Consider the following 23535-nt stretch of genomic DNA (forward strand, 5'->3'; position numbering starts at 1 on the left):
GCGATCAGGCCTGGCTCACAGTCGGCGCTCCAGTTAATCCCAAAGGTGTCGGATGTGGTTCCAGTCACGGCTCTGTGAAGACCCGCTGAGTTCTTCTACACCAAAGTGGAAAAACTGTTTCTTTATGGACGACAGCATCAGAAACGTGTCTCGTATCTTTCAGCTGAGTCCGGTCAGCAGTCCTGACCTGAAGAAAGACCATAAAACACTCACAGCAACATTCAGCTTTGACTGCAACAAGATCCACAACTGAAATCAACACACAGCTGAAGGTTCAAGTCAACAGTTTCCACACTTTAATGATCACAGCGTCCATCTTTAAAGGACTGGAAGTGGAAGAAGTTTACAAAGTAAATGAGGAATCTTTTCAATCATTTTCAACAAAGTTCATTGATCAATTTATTCCAATAACCTGAAAGACTGATGTGACTGAGATCCTGCACAGACTCAACTGATCTGTTCAGCAGTGTTTGTCTAACAGGAGGAGACTGTCCCTCCTACAGAGGACACAGAGACACTGAGGAAGCAAGCCAGAACCCAAAGCCAGGATAAAGAGGTTCAGTGAATGTGGTGTTGAAGGTGTGGAGGTGGATCAGTGAGTCAGAGGAGACTCTGTAGAAGGACAGAGTGCCAGCAGGACAGTCCACATACACTCCTACTCTGTGAGAGACAGAGGAGGAAGAGGAGGAGGAGGAGGAGGAGGAGGAGGAGATGGGTGTTTCTCTGTTATTGTGACAGACAGAGTAAAAATCATCAGAGCAGTCCAGTCTCCAGGAATGATCATTTCCTCCAAACAAACACTCTTTACTGTCTCCTTTCATTCTGATTCTTCTGTAACTCACTGACACATAAACGTTTCCTCTCCACTCGACCTCCCAGTAACAGCGACCAGTCAGACCAGTTCCACACAGCAGCTGAGGACACCAGTCAAACCTGTCTGGATGATCAGGATATGACTGATCCTCTCTCACATACGTCATCGTCCTGTTGTTGTCAGACAGTTTGATGTTTCTGTTCACTGTGTTTGTGTCCAGTTTGGGTTCACAGGAATCTGATGGAGAGAAGAAGAAGAAAACAGCTGCAGTTATTGATCGATCAGCTGTTGATTGATGGACAGTTTGATGATGACATCAGAGATGTGAATGAGTGATGTCACAGTTTGAAGATGGCTGAATGTGCTCTGCTTTGTTGTCATCAGTCAAATGAAAGACACACTTACACTTCCTCAGACCTGGTCTCAACCATCGGACTCCAGCAGGCTCCACCCTGAAAGGAGGAGGGGGGTCAGAGCAGCACCTCCTCTTTCAGCATGCAAACATGGACGTTACATCACTCTCACACACACAAACACAACATGTTGATGCGGCCTGCTTCTCCCTCTTCAGCTCTGCTCAGACACTGACAGCGACACTGATTCTCTCTCATCATTAAATCTGCCTTCATCAGCTCATTTCCTCATTTCAATCTGTTGCTGACTTCTATTCTGAGCTGCTTCACTCATTGATCGCTCTCTTGCTCTCCCACCTGTGATGATCAATAATCAGTCTGACTTTGTCTTCACTCAACAAACCAGCAGAGCTTTAATCATTGATTGTTGGACACGCTTGTCCTCGTCATGTCCCATATGTGACCGTGCTTCATGTCTTCATTACAAGTGTGAAAACTGTCAATGAATTCAACATCTGAGACGAGTCATCACGACTCTGTTGTGTGGAAATCTTTTCATGTCAAACTTCCTGAAGTTCACCAGAACAAGAAGAGCCACTTGACGGGCTCTATTTTCGACTCCGCCGCCGGCGCAAAGTCAGGTCCGCTGTGCCGATGGGGCGTGGCGGCGCAGACTTTGGTATTTTCGTGCGCTGCGCCGCCGACGCATCTCCTCCTCCTTCTCATCTCAGTCCCACCCAGCGGCACAACTCAGAAAGAGGGAGGGGAGAAGGCGTGGAGTGGGTTTGACACAGCCGAGTCAAATCTTCACCAATCACAGCAGCTCCTCGCCTCACCTTTAAGAACGCTGCTGGCCAGGCGCAAGTTTCCAGGAGACTGACGTCACTCATATCTCCTGACATGCGTTTGTATATACTGTTTATTTTTTCTCAGTATATATATATATATATATATATATATATATATATATATATATATATATATATATATATATTGATTATATTCTGTTCTATATTTTGTTTATATATATATTCTCAATATGAATATTTAGTTTTTATATTTGCTTTTTATATATATAGTTCTCTCTCTTTTCTTTCTTTTCTAATTTTATTCTAATTCTATTCTTGTAAGGAGCACTGCAACAAAAACAATTTCCCCTCGGAGATAAATAAAGGAATTCTGATTCTGATGTCTAAATATGAGGTCCTTAGATGGTAAATCCTCGGCCTCCTCCTCCTCCTCCTCATCCTCCTCCTCCTCCTCAAAGCAATGATGTACTCCATCTTTGTAGATAACGTTAAGCATTACTATGATAACATTTGTATTTGGAATGAAATGACGTGGGTAACAGCGGACAGCGATCATCACATGTTTTTCCATGTGTCTGTCTCTCTCTGTCTCTCAGCGCTCTGAGATAGATGCAGGATATCTGCTCTGTAGGAGCTGCTGACTCAGATAGTTGCATTGAATCGTGGCTGTTGCTAATTATTGATCGCAGTGTGCGTTCGATGACTGACTGAGCACTGCTGAAAACACCGTTAAAACCACGCTGCCGTCTTGTTGACAGTGTGATATATGCCGTCATCAATCACATTTTCAGTGGATAGCCGTTATCACCTAGCAGCCACCCATCCAGAGGGGTGTCCCCCTGAAAAACTGTAGGGATGCTAGAATTCGCCACGATGAACGAGTCACATGCCGACTCGGGGAAAGTGGCATACACGTTTGTCACCAGGCAATATGGTCACAGATCACCAGACATCCCTGTGTCACCTGTGTACAATCGGTCAGGTTGAGTGACCATTACGCGTGCCGAACGCGCTTTCGATGTGGTCACAAGAGACGGATCAAAATATATAAATTTAGGTCTGACTGTATGCGCTGACTCAGATAGTTGCATTGAACTACGGCTGTTGCTAATAATTGATTGCAGTGAAATGCCAGACACTGTGGAAACCTGCCTGTGAGGTGTTGGTGACGTGAGCGCACGACTTCACCAGTTTACGAAAATCCACTTGCGCCGCACAGAGTTGACCAGGTCTGAGGTGGCGAGCTTTCAGCGCAATTTACGCCGCCGGCGCAGACCGAAATGGTCAAAAATTCTCCTTATGCTGACACCTCCCCCCTACTGCGCCATAACGCCCATCCTGGCGCACCTCTGTACGCCTCGGTTTACCAAAATACCAAGTGCGCCGTGTGCCTGCCTGCGCCGGTTGAAAATACTACTGCGCCGGTGGTCATCATCATGTTTGTTCCTGGAGATGTTCTCCTTGAGACCTCCAACACAATATGTCCTTTTCATGTTCAACCAGTGTTTATGTTGTGATCAAAGAACAAAGATTTCCTACATGTCTGACTGTTCATGTCTCACTCATGTCCACCATCAAGCAAAAAGACAGACAACATGTTTCCAGCTCTTCCTCCTCTTTCACACTGACTGACTGTGGCTGCAGCAGCCTCTTCATACCTGAGAGTGTCCAGTCTGCAGTGAGGATCCTGCAGTCCAGCAGACAGCAGCTTCACTCCTGAGTCTCCTGGATGATTGTAGCTCAGGTCCAGCTCTCTCAGATGGGAGGGGTTGGATCTCAGAGCTGAGGCCAGAGAAGCACAGCCTTCCTCTGTGATCAGACAGCCTGACAGCCTGAAAACACACACAATAACACACATGGAAGATCATCTGAGGGTCCTGCTGTCTGTCCAATCGTTGCTCTCAGAATGCAGAGATCTGATAGGCTGAGCAGCATCACGTGGGAGGAGTTACAACATATAATAATTCTCAACAGTTTCCAGACTGGAGGACTGGGATCTGAGGACTGAGGACAGAGCTTCACAGCTTCTCTCTGAGAGGTTACAGCTACTCAGTCTGAAGAACAAGAAGAAAAAGAACATTTATTTTAAAATGTTGAGTCTCTTCTCAGCATGTGTTCAAATCTTTGTTGTTCCACCATAAACGTGTTGTAGATGTTCATTCATTGTCTTCATGTCTGTAGCAACACAGTCATGTGTCCTCCATGAGGGGACAGTGTCAGACCTGAATCCACTTCCTGAGTGTCATGTTTAAACCTGCTGGATGAAGTTTAAAGTTTCAGACTCTCGAATGTGCAGTTAGAAATAAACAGGAGGCTCTGAGAGTGACTGAGTGCTGAAACAAAGATATGAAGTGAATGATTGAAAGGATCAGCAGTTTTCTGCCAGCAGTCCTCTCTCGTCTTATGTGCAGCAACAGTCTTGATTTTCCTCTTTTATTTTTTACATTCTCCAAAGCTCTCCATGATAACAACCTGTCCCTCTGGACTGAAGGACAGGGGACATGATTGGTCCTTTTTGTGGTGACAAAGATTCAAATGATGAAGCAAACGTCTCTTTTTATGGGAAAGTGCACAGAGCCTGATGAAGAACACCTGAGTAACAGAGGAAGCTGATAACCACCGTCGTGATGCCGTTATCTCTGCCTGGAGTTAATGTTTAGTTGAGGCAGCTCACACAAAGGAAGCCTGGCTTGGTCCAATTTGTTTTGTCCTTCATCCCACTGAGCTTCACATGAGACAGCCTCTGTGCTGGACTCAAACTGCTGACTCATAGTGCTTCAGGATTCATGTTTCCCATGACTCAGCACTCTGATCAACAGTAAATTCATCAGATTTAATGAGCCATGCTGCACTTTGTGAAACCTCACTATAGAAAATATTCCTGCACAGATTTTAATTACAGATATGCAAAATATTTCTGCAGCGACAAAACTTTGTGACACATCTGCAAACTTGAATTTGAGGGTTTTTTTAAATTCACACATTCAGACACGTGCACACATTTTTCTGATTTGCACAGAAGAGATGATCTACAGCTGCAGGCTGGGAAATTATTTCTGATCATCATTTCACAAACTCAAAATGATCAATCTCAGTCAGAGATCTGAAAATAAAGAAAACAAACTGAAAGATTTAAATCCTGACATGAGAGAGACTGTTTAAACTAAATGAATCTCTAAATGTACAAAACTAACGTCAATCTGTCAACACAAACAGTAACTTGATCTGACCTGAGAGTTTCCAGTGTACAGAGTGGACTCTCCAGTCCAGCACACAGCAGCTTCACTCCTGAATCCTGCAGGTTGTTGTTACTCAGGTCCAGCTCTCTCAGACTGGAGGACTGGGATCTGAGGACTGAGGACAGAGCTTCACAGCTTCTCTCTGAGAGGTTACAGCCACTCAGTCTGAAGAACAAGAAGAAAAAGAACATTTATTTTAATATGTTGAGTCTCTTCTCAGCATGTGTTCAAATCTTTGCTGTTCCATCATAAACGTGTTGATATCTAACAGTCAGTTAGATATCAGAGTATTTATTGATGAAGAAACCTCACTATCTCTGTACTTACACAGCTTTGTTGGAGGCTTTGACCACTGGCAGCAGCCTCAGAAGAGCCTCCTCTGAAGCAAAGAATTTCTTCAGGTCAAACACATCCAGATCTTTTCCTGATGACAGTAAGACGAAGACCAGAGCTGACCACTGAGCAGGAGACAGTTTATCTGTGGAGAGACTTCCTGAACTCAGAGACTGTTGGATCTGCTCCACCAGAGAACGATCATTCAGTTCATTCAGACAGTGGAACAGATTGATGCTTTTCTCTGCAGAGGGAGTCTCTTCAATCTTCTTCTTGATGTACTCGACTGTTACCTGATTGGTTTCTGAGCCACTTCCTGTCTGTGTCAGCAGGCCTCGTAGCAGACTCTGATTGGTCTGCAGGGAAAGACCCAGGAGGAATCGGAGGAACAAGTCCAGGTGTCCATTTGGACTCTGTGAGGCCTTGTCCACTGCACTCTGGTAGAAGTGTGTCTCTGCAGATTCATGGTAGGTTGTTTGTTCTTCTAACAGCAGATTGACTCCAGACTTGATGAAGGTCAGATGGACATGAAGAGCAGCCAGAAACTCCTGAACACTCAGATGGACGAAGCAGAACACCTTGTCCTGGTACAGTCCTCTCTCCTCTTTGAAGATCTGTGTGAACACTCCTGAGTACACTGAGGCTGCTCTGACATCGATGCCACACTCTGTCAGGTCTGATTGGTAGAAGATCAGGTTTCCTTTCTGCAGCTGCTCAAAAGCCAGTTTTCCCAGAGACTCAATCATCTTCCTGCTCTCTGGAGTCCACTGAGGATCTGACTCAGCTCCTCCATCATACTTGATGGTCTTCACTTTGGACTGAACCACCAGGAAGTGGATGTACATCTGAGTCAGGGTCTTGGGCAGCTGCCCTTCCTCTCTGGTCTTCATCACATCCTCCAAAACTGTAGCAGTGATCCAGCAGAAGACCGGGATGTGGCACATGATGTGGAGGCTTCGTGATGTCTTGATGTGGGAGATGATTCTGTTGGCGTGCTTCTTGTCTCTGAACCTCTTCCTGAAGTACTCCTCCTTCTGTTCATCAGTGAACCCTCTGACCTCTGTCACCATGTCAACACACCCAGGAGGGATCTGATTGGCTGCTGCAGGTCGTGTGGTTATCCAGAGGCGAGCAGAGGGAAGCAGTTTCCTCCTGATGAGGTTTGTCAGCAGCACATCCACTGAGGTGGACTTTGTAGCATCAGTCAGGATCTTATTGTTGGTGAAGTCCAGAGGAAGTCGACACTCATCCAGACCGTCAAGGATAAACAAAACCCTGAACTCTTCAAACCTGCAGATTCCTGCTTCTTTGGTTTCAGGAAAGAAGTGATGAACAAGTTCCACCAAGCTGAACTTTTTCTCTCTCAGCACATTCAGCTCTCTGAAAGTCAATGGAAACATGAACTGTATGTCCTGGTGGGCTTTGTCTTCAGCCCAGTCCAGAGTGAACTTCTGTGTTAAGACCGTCTTCCCAATGCCAGCCACTCCCTTTGTCATCACTGTTCTGATTGGTTCATCTCGTCCAGGTGAGGTTTTAAAGATGTCTTCTTGTCTGATTGTGGTTTCTGGTCCGTGTGGTTTCCTGGATGCTGTTTCAATCTGTCTGACCTCATGTTCATCATTGACCTGTCCAGTCCCTCCCTCTGTGATGAAGAGCTGTGTGTAGATCTGATTCAGGAGGGTCCGCTTTCCTGCTTTAGCGATCCCCTCAAACACACACTGGAACTTCTCCTTCAGGTTACATTTAAGTTTACGCCGACAAACTGGAGCAAAATGTTCTGAATGAAGACACAACAAATAAATCAATAAGTGATTGATAAAGTTCAGATGAGAATTTAATGTCCTTGTCTGAACATATTTTGGTCCATCTGTTGGACATCAGTGAATGTCCATTGATCCAGCAGTTAAACCTTTAGAGAAATCCTCTTACTGCTCTGCAGACGCTCAGCCAGCTCCTCCTCTTTCATTCTCCTCAGGAAGTGCAGCGTGATCTTCACAAATGCCTCTCTGCTGTTCCTCCTCTGCTCTGCATCCTCATCCTCATCCTCCCCCTGATTCTCTGAGCATTCTGGGTAATCTGAGCTCAGAACTGTCTTGATCTTCTTCAGCTCGTTCCTCACAAAAGAGACAATGTTCTCCTCCAGCAGCTGGAACAGAAGATGATATGAATGACACAAAGTGAAATCATGGAAGCAAACATCAGATCCATGTTGGACAGACTGACGGTCCGCTGGTCTAAAAAGTGCAGCGTGGACATTATTGTGGACAGAACAGATGTGAAAGCAGCTGTTGTACATGTACAGACCAGAAATATGGAGTCCAGCTGAGTCTGATGCTGCTGGGCAGACTGACCACTGGGAACCTCTGAGCTCTCCTGGTGGACTCTGTGGACGAATCATGAAGAATTAGCTCACATCATGTCCGTCCACACAGAGACAAACACCAGCTGAAGGTCCTTTGAGCTGAAGTGTTGATTCCAACATTGAATCAGATGGTTTCCGCTGACGTTAAAGTGTCGCTCGTACTGCTGATCCCACCGTGAATCAACAGTCCAGCCTGCATTTCTGTGCAGCTTTCACTTTACTGTGTTGGTTGAGCAGCTTGTCTGGTTGAGTCCCTCCAGTTCTCATTGACCCTATAATACTGTGGACAGCATCACACAGCTCACACAAGCTAACTGGATGCTACCTGTCCAGCACAAACTGGCAGTGAGTCTCAATAAAGTGAGTGAAACCTGAGCAAAGCAAAGAGAGAAGCAGAGAATACTGGATCAAAGCAAAGCTGAGGCTGATTTCACATCCAGCTGTGTTTCACATGAAAGCTGGAACGTTCTTCTCTGGACGACATGAAGGAAACAGCTGCAGCTGTTTCTCATACAACTTGTTCTGGCTCTTTCTTTTATTCTTGGACAACATGTATTTCTTCTCGTCCACTTGTTGGACACACAACACATCTTTGAGCTTTGTCTCCTCTCTGAGCTCCTGCAGCCTTTAGTTACCCATAACACCCTTCTCTGCATCAGACGTCTTCACAGAGGCACAACTCCAGCCTGATGTGAGGCGCCATGATGCCGCCGTCAGTGTTGTTCTTGACTTTGTGAATCCATCAGCAGCATCAGTCACAAGCAGACTGTGTGTTTCCTCACACTCTCTGTGTTGCTTCACTCTGTGTTTCACAGCAGCTGATCTCAGTCCAGCTGTTATCACTGACATGTTTGTGTTTGTGTTGTCACATGACTGAAAAGCACAACATGTTGATTTGATGGAGGAACTCAGTGGAATCAGGGTTAGCCTTCGTTAGCATCTGTTAGCCTCAATCAAGTCACTGTTTCATACTCATGCAGTCATCAGTCAGAACGTGTGTGTGGAGGAAATGTTCAACTGGAGTCACGAGCTGAAGACTGGTTATACTGGGCAGCTTCCACATGTGAGGATAGAAACGAATGAGAAGAAGAACGACACTGAAAATAAACAAGTTTTTTAAAACAGGTTTAAAACTTTTCTGGATAAAAATCAAGAATCTGTAATATTTTAATGTTATTAACAGTTACCTCTTTGCAGCAGACGGTCAATCTTTCGAGTCACTGAGGCGACCAAACGACTGCCTCCTCTTCAAGGACACACAGCTGGGTCCATATCCAGATTCAGATTCAGATCCAGGTCCAGCAGAGGCTGGTCTCCCATAGGTCCTGTCAGACACAGAGGAAGACCACCAGGGATGGAAATGGACTTTTTCTTCTTCACACTCAGAAGCTGCTGGAGAAACTAGCAGCTATCAACAAGAAAAGGATCGACACACCAAAGTTCAATCAAACATGAAGCTGAATGATTTCAGTCTGTGGATCATCGCTTCATTTGTCTATCAAATCTTGGACCAAAGCAGAACTCAACAAACTGATTTCTGGGCAGATTTTATTGTGATTGACAGGCAAAAAACTAAACTGTGGAGTCCATCAGCAGCGACTCTGTTGGTCTGTTTTCTAACGTTTGCATCACGAGACTCAGCACAAATATCCTGACTGTTATTTAGAGACGATGGTCGCTGAAGCATTTAGTCCAACATTCAAAGAGGACGTTTAATGGTAAAGACACTTTGGAAGGTCCCCACTGGATTTGTGCTAAAGCCTCATATTATCCTCAGCTTTCAGTGTCCACATGTGGACATGTCAGTGCTGTTTAGGGACAGACTGGACAAATGTCCTTTAACACTAATCTAGCTCAAACCTTCATCATCATTCTAGGACAACATGAACATTAGAAGGACAACTGGTCAGACTGGATTTAATAAGGACAAACAGCAGTGGACAACATGAGGATGATATATGGACATCTCAGGTCAAATTGTCCAACACGAGTTTAGTACTGAGAACAACTTACTGTCTGTCAGAGACATGTTGCTGTTTAAAGTCAATAAAGAAATCCTTTGACCGGTCACTCCTGAAGGACACACGGCTGGGTCCAGGTCCAGGTCCAGGACCAGGTCCAGGTCCAGGTCCAGGTCCAGGTCCAGCAGAGTCTGGTGGGTCCTGCTGCTCTGGCCTTCAACACAACACACACAGAGCTTTGAGTGTGAATAATGATGGTGGACAGATTTGAGTGCTCTGACATGGAGACGAGTCCTGGACAGTCAGAGATCCTCGTCTCACCTCTGAGCTTCGGTCTGGACGTCATCGTCCCCACACGGACTGGTTTTAGAGGGACGGACTCCCTCCTCTCTGTCCTCACACCGATTCATGCTGCTGAACTCACGTCAGCTCACACACACTTTGATCTGGAGAGGAAACACAAATCATTCATGTGCACATCAGCTGAAATCATCCTTTCATGGTTTCTCCTGTCAAATATCAGCTGCTCCTCCTCTGATTGGCTGTTTCTCGTCTCTCATATCAGTGTCAGCTGAATGCAGTCAGACAGCAGCGTGAGGCCGAGCTGCTGTACTTCTATCAGTCCACTAGATGGCGCCATGAAGCTGCAGTGAAGTGAACACACACTTGATGCCTGGATGAGCGTTGACATCACTGACACACACTGACTGAATCTGACAAGAAGCTTCAGTTTGTGGAAGATTCAGTAAATTCAACATGACTGAAAGTTTCTTTACGCCTCAATGATCCTCGATAAGTGAAGGAGAAAGTCAAATATTTACACAGGAGAAACAGAAAATGGCACAAATATTCAAGTAAAGTACAAGTACTTCCAGACTGTACTCAGTTACAGTACTTGACTAAACTCGTTACTTTCCACCACTGAGAGATCCTTTCAAAATAAAAGCCTGTCTCAATCAAGCCCTCTCAGGTCATATTAAAAGAGGAATCTTTGATTTGATTCTTGATCACATTGAAGCACAAAGTGAGAAAAAGCAGCGACACTCGTTGCTGTTGGAGGAGAGTTCAGAGCTCTGACAGCTCATTTAGTGACACAGTTACAGACTGAACTGAGAAATAAAAGCTTTCAGCTCCTCACAGCCTCTGAATGCTCCTTCCTGCTGTCTCCACATCAACTATTGAGGATCAACTCGCTCTGCTTCTGCTCTTATTCCAGCGTTTACACTCACAAACATCCACACAACATGGCCGATGTTTTTAACAGAGCTGCTTTCACCTCCTTCGTCCAGAGTTCACAGTTAAACTCAGAGTTTAGAGAAACGATGGACGGAGCTGCAGATCGATGCCGTTTGTGCTGAAGCTAAGCTAACGACAGCTTGAGTAAAAAACACCTGAAACGAGTTACTTTACCTTCAGCTGGAACTTCAGAGGAGAAAACAAACTGTGACACACCGAAGGCAGGAAGTGAAAGTAAACTTTGAACACTCGTCCAACTGGAGAAACTAGTTTACACCAACAAAAGTGGTCAAACTGGCCGACCAGCCTGAGCTTGCAGGTATGTTTGAAGCTGCTTCGTTGGTTTGGGACACTGCAGCTGCAAAGACAGCTGGTCTGGCTGCTTCTGATGATGATCGCAGTCAGACGACTTGACAGAGTCGGTCAGTGGGTCATTTTAGCTGTTTAGCAGCAAAAGGGACGGCGCTGCAGACGTCAGATGGAGTCAATGGACTTCATGATATGAACCAAAGATGAACAAAACAATGAACAGCTGTAACAGACCCTCTGCTCTTCGACTGCTGAGACCGTCTGTGAGCTTCTCTCTTCAGATTTGAGTGTGTATTTTCATCAGACACCAACATCTGCTGTGTTTCGTGTGCATAACGGCTGAAATGCCGCTTTACTGTCACTCTACAAGTGATTGAAGTTTACAGCTTTGTGAGATTCGGGGGCTCATCAAACACCCTTGTGGCCATCAGATTGGACTTTTGTCCAGTGTTGTCAGGACGGACGCATGTTAGCGCCATGGTGTCTTTGTCCATTGGAATTCATTTCTGTGTTAATGACTCAGGATGATGAGACATCTTTGCTCTTTCTTGTCTGTTACATCTGAAAGAACATTTCTGCACCCCGAGTGACAAAAAGCACCTTTATATCCAGGTACAACAGTGCACCTGCTGCAAAGGTGCTGAACTGTTAGCCAATGAGCTACAGCTGGAGCCACGCGCCATGTTGAGCCTATATGAGGCAAATGTTCGCTTACATTCAGAGACTAAATGCAATGAAAGAACAATGAAACTGAATCTTTTTTTTTTTTTTTTTGGATTTCAATGAGGGCGTCGCTCTGCTGGGAAACTTGTAGCACGTCACAAAAAGCAAAAGGTGGAAGGAGCCATTCGCTAATCGACGAGCGCAACAAAACTCCACTTCACAGCGTGGTTTCACACACGCAACAAAACTGAGCCGAAAGCACACCGACGACACGCAAACTCCTGATTCACATGTAAGGTTAGAGTCAGCGTTTCAGCTCTGACGCTGGAGGCATCGGGCTTTGAGATGTTCATCAGTCACTTCTGAAGGCCAGACACACATGTGGAGCACTGATTAACAGATTTAAAGAGGAAGCTTCAAATTCAGAGCCTAACATGCAGAAAATGAACACCATTCAGCTTCAGAACTCACAGACAGGATATCAATTCTGCATCAGACACATTCAGGAAATTCAAATGTGGGATGCATTTTGACTCCTTCCAGGAATTCCATCAAAGAAAAACCATGAATTGAGAAATTAGAGCTTGAAAACAATCAGTTAATGAGTTACTTCACTGCAGTTTTACTGGCAGCAAATCAGGATTTGTCAGTGTGACGCTGGAGCCTCCTGGGTTCCAAGGTTGTTCACTATGGTGACAGACGGGAAGGAGAGAGACGTCATACTTTTCCTGGCAACCAGGAACATTGACGTGAATGGGGAACTCTGATTTGACTATGGAGTAACTCAGAAATTTTTTGGTGGAGAGGGCTCAGGCCTGGCTTGGCTCCCTTAAATTTTGGACTGCCACCTTCAGACTTCAGCCCCACGATCAGAGTGCTTTTCGATGTGTTGAAAAATTGTAAATGATTCATTCATTGCATCCTAGTGACATTGGCATTGACAGCTGTCTGTGCAGCTTCTCGTCTGCGCTGTCTGCAGACAAAGGCTATTTATGTCGAAATGGTAACTCATATCAAAATAACAGCAACACAGTGTGACAGAAGACAAATTTCTCTACGTTTTTATTTAGACGTTGTACATGAAGGTTGAACAATGAGGGAAATATAAGATGTTGAAAGACATTTGGTGAACAGAGCTGAAGCGAGAGCGTGGGTCACGTGACAGGCGGTCGCGCTCAACTGCAGTGTTAAAAATATTGTAGAAAAAAAATAACTAGACAATTTCCCCCTGAGAAATTTTGAAAGGGCCACGGGGGCTACTGCCGGACAATGCGAACAGCTGCTAATGCTAAGCTAACATTAGCATGTCAAATAACACATTAAAAAGATCTGAAACACCATTAGAATGCATTCAAGAATCATTTTACCATAGGTTAGCATGTTAGCATTAGCATGTTAATCATTAGCATGTTAGCACAACAACCCGACATCAAAACTTAAACCTCCATACACCAACAAGTTAATAGGACCTCATGATAGCATTAGCATGTTAGCATTGTGGCTGCTGCTAACGGGTCACTAACATTGACAACTCACCAGTAATAGGGTAGGCTGTAGCTGGTTATCAAGCCACTGCAGAGCTTGATGATGAACTGCAGCTGAAGCTACATATGAGGCTCAGAGGTTGCCACGGCAACTTGAACCGTTTGCCATCGTTTTCCCTCCCAGGCAGACTGACGCTGTGGAGCGAGGATTTTTCATTTCAGAGTTTCGTCTCCTCCGTCCTCACGTCTCTTCCTCGCATTCCTCTTTCATGTCCTCGCTGGGCGGAGCTAAGACGCGAGGAGAGGAAGCGAGTGGAGGAGACGAGGAGACCAATTTACCCAATGAAAAGCACCCAAAATGGTAGCTCCTTTCTCCCACTCTGACCAATGATGTCATCCAATCAGACACAGGTGCACACGCACACACATCTGCTCTCAGTGCAGCAGACACACATGCATTCAGACAGAAAAAGCCATTTTCTGCCTCTGCACTGCTCTGACATTTGGGCTTATGCTGACAAAACGGTCGGTCCTATCAATAAAAAACACAGACCGTCATCGCTGTCAGGACTTCCTGAACAAATCGGTGTGATTTCGGTGTTTCCACAGTCAATATTTCGCAGACCCTTGCGAGTTTAAAACAGGGGTCCGTTCAGCTTCTCTCAGAAAATCTTTGTATTGGAGTCAATGAGGAGCAGAGACAGATGTGGCCGCACTTAGAGGCTGATAATTCCAATTCTGTAAGTCTCTCAGATTTTTTGAGCACATTGTGAGAGACAGAAGAAATTTGTCTACAAACCTGGAAAAAATCATGCGTGTAGAGCGTAAATTGTGGCTGGGAGGAGTGGTGAAAGAGAAAAAATCTGGAGTAATTTTAGGCTTTCTCCCACTCTGGCAGTTGGTCTCCTCCACTCTAGCCTGAACATTCCGTGCAATACACACCCATTATAATCTCCAGCGGTCGCCATGGTGACGGGCCCCTTTGGGTCTGTGAGAGTCTGAGAAAGGTCTGAATTTGGCCTCTGCGCACCCCTCGAACAAACGCTTCTCACGCAAACAGCAAAACTCCTATTGCCCAAATTTCTTCACCATCAGAGCTACAAGGCTTTGCTGCCACATGCGTCTCTTAATGGGGGAGAGCGCCTTTTCTCCCCACTCCCTCAGTTTTCCAAAATCTCCTCGTCCTCTGTGTAGGTTGGTAGGTTTATAAATGAGACTACCAGCTCATCATCACTCAGTCCTTTCGCTGTTACGGTGGTGTTTCTAATTTTAAATCCGTCCATCACTTTATCACGGCCAACTCCGTCGCGCATTGTCAGCTCATATATTCTCGGCGTTTTATATCGGCACCCGATCACTTCTCCACACTCCTCCTTAACTTTTCTCAGCAGCTCCATCATGGTTCCTCTTTCTTCTCCGTCCATCTCGACCAACACAGTGTGTTTTCTTTCATATATTCTCCTATTTTCCTTTCCATTGTCTGCATTTCCTTTTTCTGGTCCACTCAGCAGTCCCTTTGTTTCAGCCATCATATTTGCGCGTAAAACACACTCCATTCACAAAAAAATGTCGCCGTGTCCCCCAAACAGCCAGAGACTGTTGGGGGCCGGGTTTTAAAACTTAAAACAACCGAAGCTCAGCGAAAAAATGACTCTGGAAAAAATATATTTCTATATATAAATTCTATATGCACAAGTGGAGAGAAAAATAGGAGCACACTAACGATCTGACACACCCCCACTGACAGGACACTACGCAGGCGTTGTCAGGCTGGTATGGCCGTACTGTATGTTGGGAAAAAATACATCCAGACCTCAGTCAAGGAGAGGAGACGTCAGCCAGCAGGCAGCAACTTATTCCATAACGCTCATTCTGCAACGCAATGCTAGAAGTCTCTTTGCTAATGGACAAGAGTTAAAGGAGATATCAGGGAATCAGCAGCAAAACCAGGAAACACGGCTCAAACCAACTCTGGACTTTATTCTGAAAGGATCCTCCAGCATTGGGAAAGACAGACCTGGTGGAAATGGTGGTTTCATTAGACAAGGTATGAAATTCAGGCAAACAGTGACGGCACAAGAGTCAGAGGTCGTCGTCACTGAGGTGTGGATGAAGGCAGGAAGTATGAAGATCATTCATTTTAGAATCCCTGTCAGCAATCAGACAAAGAAAAGATGGAATCCATCTGAGATGATTGGAGAGGGAAAGCAATCTGGTGTGGAGATTTGAATCAAGCGAACGCACCAAAGCAATAAAGGCTCCAAACAAATCCTTTAAAAAATCTTTCTGTTCACAATTTAATCGTTTACAAGAAGCAACGAGCAGGAGTGAGGAGAGTAATAAGGAAGACGAGAAGAGTGTTGGAGGAGGTGTTGAGTCATTGGAAGGAGGACTCCATTGGATAGAGTGTGGGCTGTGATGAAAACAATGTCAGCCAATAGGAAAGAGTGTGGACAGCCAATAATGAACAGTGATCAGAAAATGGTCAGAAATAATGAGGAAAAGCAGAACTATGAGCAAAGACTTCTGTTAAAGTGCACAGCACAGCAAATTTGAGTGAGGGATGAAGAAAAGAGAGGTAGAGGAGGGACAATATGAAGAAACATGGAGACTGTACAGGATGAAGAGGAGGATGAAAATACAGTGAAGCTGCAGTTTTCAATGACAGAGCTGAATAACGCCTTAAAAAATCTGGAAAGACAACTCCGAGAAAAGATCAAATAAGTTCCTGTATGTTCAATAATCTCAGTGACCAAAGTCAAAAGATGTGACTGAAATTATATAACAGGATGTGGGAAGACGGGAAGTTGCCAGATGAGTGGAAAGAGTCCATAACTGTTCCTGTCTGTGAACCAGGTCAGGATCCAAGTTTGGCAGAGTTACAGAGCGAGAGCCCGAACATCACATGTTGGTCAAATTATGGATGAACGAAAGGCTGCTCTGTTATTTAGAAAGGAGGGAGAAATAAAATGCTATCAGAGGGGATTTGTTAGGATGTGTCTTCTCCCAGTGTCCCTTCCCTTCCTTTGTCCCCAGTGTTCTTTGTCTGTTGGTCTGTCTCCCCTGTCTGTCTGAGAATGGGCGGTCCTTCCCCCATGACGACCTCATTACCTGCACACCTGAGGCGTGTTGGAGCTGATTGCTGGCAGCATTTAGGGGACGCTCTCTGGTCTTGTGGTTGCCAGTTCGTCCTGATCTGGACCGTGTGTCCGTCCTGTCTCAGTGTGAGTAACTTCTAAGAAAAGCCTTTTGTCCTGGGACTTATCCAGTGGGTTTTTGGACTTCTCTTTGTTCTGCTCTTTCTTTCAGTGCTCAGTCCCGCTCGGTGTGCCTCTCAGCCTCAGTTCCAGCGTGGTGTTTTTGGTTATCTCCACTCAGTTTGAGTTCGCCTTCTGTTCCTCCTTTTTGTAATAAATCTAGTTTGTGTTTTGTGACATTGTCTCTGTCTTTGCTCTGCACCTGGAGTCCTGAAATATTAGTTTTGACCGAGGAAAATCCTCACAGGATTCAGGAAAGGAAGGAGTCCTGTCGATCCCGCTCTGTGTTTACAACATGAAATGAGGAAAGCTCAGGGAAATAAAGAGAATGTAGTGGCTGTTTTTCCATGTGGACAAAGCCTGAGACACCATGTGGAGGGAGGGGCTGCTAATCAGACTGTACCATATGGGCATAAGGGGGAAATGTACAGGTGGATTAAGTTTCTTTAACAGATAGGATGACGTCAGTGAGAGGGGAAACACTTACAGTGGAAATACATAGTAGAGAATGGAACTGCTCAGGGCTCTATTATAAGTCCACTTTTGTTTTCAGATCAATGATCAATGAGATATTCAGTAATACAGACAGGTCCATACGGACATCTTCATGAGCAGATGATGGAGTTATATGGAAAAGGAGAGGGAACGAGGCATTCAATGCTTGGAAATTACAAGAACATTTTCGACCCGTAAATCTCTGCGAAGTTCGTTGATTTTCGGCGATTTACGGCAAGTTTACGGGGAACTTTGCCGGCTCCGAAAATCGTTGGAAACAAACCATCTGTCGGCGGGGGGCTTGGTTAATCGCGCCTTCGCAAAGGTGCGAATATCTCTAATTAGCACATGAATGCTACCGACGTTGATCTACTCAGGCTGGCCTGCTGACTTCACAAACAACCATTGGATGATTCCACAGGCATTTTAAAAGGAAACCATCATGTGATTGGATGACAACTATAATAATAATAGTAATAATAAAAATAATAATAATAATAATAATAATAATAATAATAATAATAATAATAATAACAATTATAATAATAATAAATACATATTAAATTAAATACTATATAATAATTAATATATTAAAGATAATTATTATATTGTTATATTTATGTATATATAAAATATAAATGATATATATATTTTATTTGATTGACACATACTTTGGGTCGCTCTCCAGCTGCTCTTGCAGTGTCTGGCAGAGTTTGGAGAGCTAGGACACACTGCTTCCAGTAGCTGTAAATACAGGTGTTAATAAAATATTAGTACTGCTAAGAAACAATAACACCTGGGAATACCAGGTGCTGTAAGCCTTTTCTGGTGCTGTAAGCCTTTTCTTCTCGACTTCGGTGCGATGGCCGTCCACACTGAGAAGAAAGTAGCACCACGGAACAGGGGGCTTGCAACACACAAGTGAAACCATGAGAGGCTGCTCCCGCAGAACAGGAGCAGAAAAGAAGCGCACTATGTCGTCGGTAATAAGAGCTCTCTGTATCCTCCTCAAGAAGGGCAGAGGTGAATCCACGCATCCCAACAGACAATAAAACAGCATAAAAAAGGAAATCAACAACATATGTGTCTACGTGATATCATACAAAAAGACTATGACAAATAATATTGCCTTGGCAAGGATGGCTCATGCTGGTGATAACAAATTTCTCCGAAAGAAGCACGTGTAAGCTGTTGGTTGGGGGCACATTGAACTTTGCTCCATCAGGCCCGTGTGTGCAAAGAAAAGTATATCCATTGATTGACTTGTCTCCGTTGGAAATCAGATTTGTTGGAGTGAAGAATAAAAGCGGCCTCGACATTTGGAAAGACGTGAAAGGAGCGAGCCCTCACACCCCAGAGTGTACATAGCGAGGGCACATGTATAAAAAGCTTGTGCGCATCAGCCTTTGTGGCTTACGGCCATACCAGCCTGACAACGCCCGATCTCGTCCGATCTCGGAAGCTAAGCAGGGTCGGGCCTGGTTAGTACTTGGATGGGAGACCGCCTGGGAATACCAGGTGCTGTAAGCCTTTTCTGGTGCTGTAAGCCTTTTCTTCTCGACTTCGGTGCAATGGCCGTCCACACTGAGAAGAAAGTAGCACCACGGAACAGGGGGCTTGCAACACACAAGTGAAACCATGAGAGGCTGCTCCCGCAGAACAGGAGCAGAAAAGAAGCGCAGTATGTCGTCGGTAATAAGAGCTCTCTGTATCCTCCTCAAGAAGGGCAGAGGTGAATCCACGCATCCCAACAGACAATAAAACAGCATAAAAAAGGAAATCAACAACATATGTGTCTAGGTGATATCATACAAAAAGACTATGACAAATAATATTGCCTTGGCAAGGATGGCTCATGCTGGTGATAACAAATTTCTCCGAAAGAAGCACGTGTAAGCTGTTGGTTAGGGGGCACATTGAACTTTGCTCCATCAGGCCCGTGTGTGCAAAGAAAAGTATATCCATTGATTGACTTGTCTCCGTTGGACATCAGATTTGTTGGAGTGAAGAATAAAAGCGGCCTCGACATTTGGAAAGACGTGAGAGGAGCAAGCCCTCACACCCCAGACTGTACATAGCGAGGGCACATGTATAAAAAGCTTGTGCGCATCAGCCTTTGTGGCTTACGGCCATACCAGCCTGACAACGCCCGATCTCGTCCGATCTCGGAAGCTAAGCAGGGTCGGGCCTGGTTAGTACTTGGATGGGAGACCGCCTGGGAATACCAGGTGCTGTAAGCCTTTTCTGGTGCTGTAAGCCTTTTCTTCTCGACTTCGGTGCGATGGCCGTCCACACTGAGAAGAAAGTAGCACCACGGAACAGGGGGCTTGCAACACACAAGTGAAACCATGAGAGGCTGCTCCCGCAGAACAGGAGCAGAAAAGAAGCGCAGTATGTCGTCGGTAATAAGAGCTCTCTGTATCCTCCTCAAGAAGGGCAGAGGTGAATCCACGCATCCCAACAGACAATAAAACAGCATAAAAAAGGAAATCAACAACATATGTGTCTACGTGATATCATACAAAAAGACTATGACAAATAATATTGCCTTGGCAAGGATGGCTCATGCTGGTGATAACAAATTTCTCCGAAAGAAGCACGTGTAAGCTGTTGGTTAGGGGGCACATTGAACTTTGCTCCATCAGGCCCGTGTGTGCAAAGAAAAGTATATCCATTGATTGACTTGTCTCCGTTGGAAATCAGATTTGTTGGAGTGAAGAATAAAAGCGGCCTCGACATTTGGAAAGACGTGAAAGGAGCGAGCCCTCACACCCCAGACTGTACATAGCGAGGGCACATGTATAAAAAGCTTGTGCGCATCAGCCTTTGTGGCTTACGGCCATACCAGCCTGACAACGCCCGATCTCGTCCGATCTCGGAAGCTAAGCAGGGTCGGGCCTGGTTAGTACTTGGATGGGAGACCGCCTGGGAATACCAGGTGCTGTCAGCCTTTTCTGGTGCTGTAAGCCTTTTCTTCTCGACTTCGGTGCGATGGCCGTCCACACTGAGAAGAAAGTAGCACCACGGAACAGGGGGCTTGCAACACACAAGTGAAACCATGAGAGGCTGCTCCCGCAGAACAGGAGCAGAAAAGAAGCGCAGTATGTCGTCGGTAATAAGAGCTCTCTGTATCCTCCTCAAGAAGGGCAGAGGTGAATCCACGCATCCCAACAGACAATAAAACAGCATAAAAAAGGAAATCAACAACATATGTGTCTACGTGATATCATACAAAAAGACTATGACAAATAATATTGCCTTGGCAAGGATGGCTCATGCTGGTGATAACAAATTTCTCCGAAAGAAGCACGTGTAAGCTGTTGGTTAGGGGGCACATTGAACTTTGCTCCATCAGGCCCGTGTGTGCAAAGAAAAGTATATCCATTGATTGACTTGTCTCCGTTGGAAATCAGATTTGTTGGAGTGAAGAATAAAAGCGGCCTCGACATTTGGAAAGACGTGAAAGGAGCGAGCCCTCACACCCCAGAGTGTACATAGCGAGGGCACATGTATAAAAAGCTTGTGCGCATCAGCCTTTGTGGCTTACGGCCATACCAGCCTGACAACGACCCTTGATTGCAATCAGGTGCGGCAGAGCAGGTGGAGTGAAGCGTGACAGAGTGAAAGTTTCTGAGTGTTTGAGCAGTTTTCCTTATCAATTTCTTTGATAAGTTTAATTTTGGTTACCCCCCTGCAGCCTTTGCTGTTCGGGGGGGAGTTTTCATTTTGTGCTTTTTTTTGCGGTAAATGTCCCTGAGAGACCGCATGGTTTTGAACAAAGAACTGAAGAACGGCACTGAAAGGAGAATGGATGGTGACACAAACAGAGGAGACGAAAGACTGGAGCGTGAGAGAGCGGAGGAACTGAAGGAAAAGAGAGCAGAGACGGAGGGGACGCAGAAGGAAAGTCTGAAAGACAACATGGACACACGAGACAAGGAACAACATAAAGCAACGGAGCCACGCTACAGTAAGGAGCTGACAGTTGTGGTGGAGCTGATCGGTGAGGACAAAATCACACTAATGGAATTATTAAGAGCTACACAGGACATTTGTGGACTGGTAGAGGGTTGCAGATACACAGGAATCAACAAATATGAAATAACTATGAATCAACAACACGGGAAAGATAGACTGCTGGATGGATTTAAAATTAAGAGCACAAGGGTGATGGCAAAGGAACTCACAAACAATGAAATGGTGGTTTCGTTCATAGGGCTGCCAGTATATATCACAGACCAGGAAATACATCAAAAACTGTTGGACTGGGGGGTGAAGGCAGTTTCGCCCATCAGGAGGAGGATGTGGCCAGGGACAAGAGTGGTGGAGGGGACACGTTATGTTAAGGTGCAGTTCACAGACACAGTTAAATCACTGCCATATTCAACACGCTTTCACACGGAGACAGGTGCACAGTTTTTTAGGGTGATACATGACCGTCAACAGAAGGTGTGTAGGATGTGTCTACAACCTGGACACATTCTGCGGGAGTGTCCAGACTTTTTGTGCAGAAGATGTGGGAAACAAGGACACTATGCAAGGGAGTGCGACGTGGATGAGCAGCAGCGAGGATGTGAGAGAGGGAGCGAAGAGACGCCCGATGAAGAGGAGGGGGGGCGGCAGGCTGAAGGAGGTGGACGTGAGGAAGCTGGAGCCGAGCCGAACAATGAGGGAGAAGACGGTGAACAGACTGGAGCGGAGGAGAGCGATGTGGGAGGAGGTGGCAGCGGAGACCAGGAGAAGGAGGACGGAGTGCAGGATGGAGAAGAAGAGGACGAAAGGATAGTGGAGGAGACACCGATGAGAGCCGGAGGACAGATGGAAATGGAAGAGATCGGTAGCAGCATGGACGGTGTGGTGAAAGAGCTGGACGGAGGAGAGGAGAGAGGTGAAATGATGGAGAGAAGGAGACGAGGGGGGGAGAATGGAGGGAACAATGGTGGGACTAAGAGGGGAAATAAAGGGGGAAATAGGGGGTCACGGGAGAACACTGAGGAAGGGGGACGAGGGTGGGTGTGGGAAGTTTCTGACATAACAGGGAGTGAGGGGGATGATATGGATGAGGTGGCTGATAACAGGAAAAGACCACTGGGGAGGAAAGATAAAAGACAAGGTAAAGTTAAAAAAAAGTGTGATGATGATGTTTGAAATTCTTTTCTGGATTTTTTTTTCCCTTTATGATTAGCATCTCTTCTCTCAATGCTAATGGGCTGAGAGACAGCAACAGGAGACAGCAGACCTTGCTGGTGTGTGAGGCAGACATCATATGTTTACAGGAAACACACTGGGATGATGGATGTATGAGAGAGATTGAGAAGGAATGGATGGGAGAGATGTATGTGAATAATGGGAGTGTAAAATCCAGGGGGGTGGCAATTTTAGTGAAAAGGGGAGTGGTTGAGAACGTCAGAGAGTGTGTGGATGATGGGAATGGAAGAGTGATAGGGATTAATTTTGAGTATATGAGTAAAGAGTTCAGACTGTTGAATGTGTATGCACCAAATGAGGAGAAAGAAAGGAGGAGTTTTTTTGAGGCACTGGGAGGGTTGTGTGATGAGAACTGTTTGGTAGTGGGTGACTTTAATGTGTGGCGTGGAAGGTTGGATGCGTCTGCAAGCGTTTGTTTTAAAAATGATTCATCCAGGAGGGCTTTGGAAGAAGTTATGAGGGTGAATGGGCTGATTGATGTGTGGAGAGAGAGGAATCCAGAAGGGAGGTGTTTTTCAAGAAGACAGGTGGTGAAGGGGGTGTTAAAACAGAGCAGGATTGATTTAGTATTGTGCACAAAGGGAACAGCTGATATGATCGGGAGGATAGATTATAAGGTTACTGCACTGAGCGATCACATGGTGGTGGGCTTTAGTTTAGGTCAAGGTTTTAAGAGGAAAGGTGGGGGTGTGTGGTGTTTGAATGGTGGATTGTTGAAGGATGAAAGGTACAAAAATAAAGTGAGAGAATGTATAATGAGGAGGAAGAATGAGCGTATGTATGAGGAGGATACAGGGACGTGGTGGGAGAGTGTAAAGGAAGAGATAAAGAAATTGAGCATAGGATACAGCAGAGGGAGGAATAGGGTGGAGAGAGAGAGAGAGAGAAGGTTAAGAGAAGAGTTAGCTAAGGAGGCAGAGAGGGCAGATAAGGAGGAAGGTCGCGATTTGGGAGAATATATTAGAATTAAAGATGAGCTGAAGGAGATCGAACAGAAGAGGTGCCAGGGAGC

The 23535-nt window shown here is 45.4% G+C and overlaps 3 non-coding genes and 1 pseudogene across 3 annotated transcripts; 3 read left to right on the forward strand and 1 right to left on the reverse strand.

Moving 5' to 3' along the window:
• Positions 1-325: 325 nt before the first annotated feature.
• Positions 326-11330, reverse strand: LOC139328097 (protein NLRC3-like; annotated as a pseudogene).
• Positions 11331-18726: 7396 nt separating this feature from the next.
• Positions 18727-18845, forward strand: LOC139328249 (5S ribosomal RNA). Its single transcript, XR_011601836.1, has one exon. It is a non-coding gene; the product is annotated as a 5S ribosomal RNA (ribosomal RNA).
• A 591-nt stretch (positions 18846-19436) lies between these two features.
• LOC139328262 (5S ribosomal RNA) lies at positions 19437-19555 on the forward strand. Its single transcript, XR_011601847.1, has one exon. It is a non-coding gene; the product is annotated as a 5S ribosomal RNA (ribosomal RNA).
• A 591-nt stretch (positions 19556-20146) lies between these two features.
• Positions 20147-20265, forward strand: LOC139328317 (5S ribosomal RNA). The gene has a single exon (XR_011601901.1). It is a non-coding gene; the product is annotated as a 5S ribosomal RNA (ribosomal RNA).
• The last annotated feature ends 3270 nt before the right edge of the window (positions 20266-23535 follow it).

Source organism: Chaetodon trifascialis, assembly GCF_039877785.1.
Source record: "Chaetodon trifascialis isolate fChaTrf1 chromosome 24 unlocalized genomic scaffold, fChaTrf1.hap1 SUPER_24_unloc_1, whole genome shotgun sequence".
In the NCBI taxonomy this organism is placed as follows: Eukaryota; Metazoa; Chordata; class Actinopteri; order Chaetodontiformes; family Chaetodontidae; genus Chaetodon; species Chaetodon trifascialis.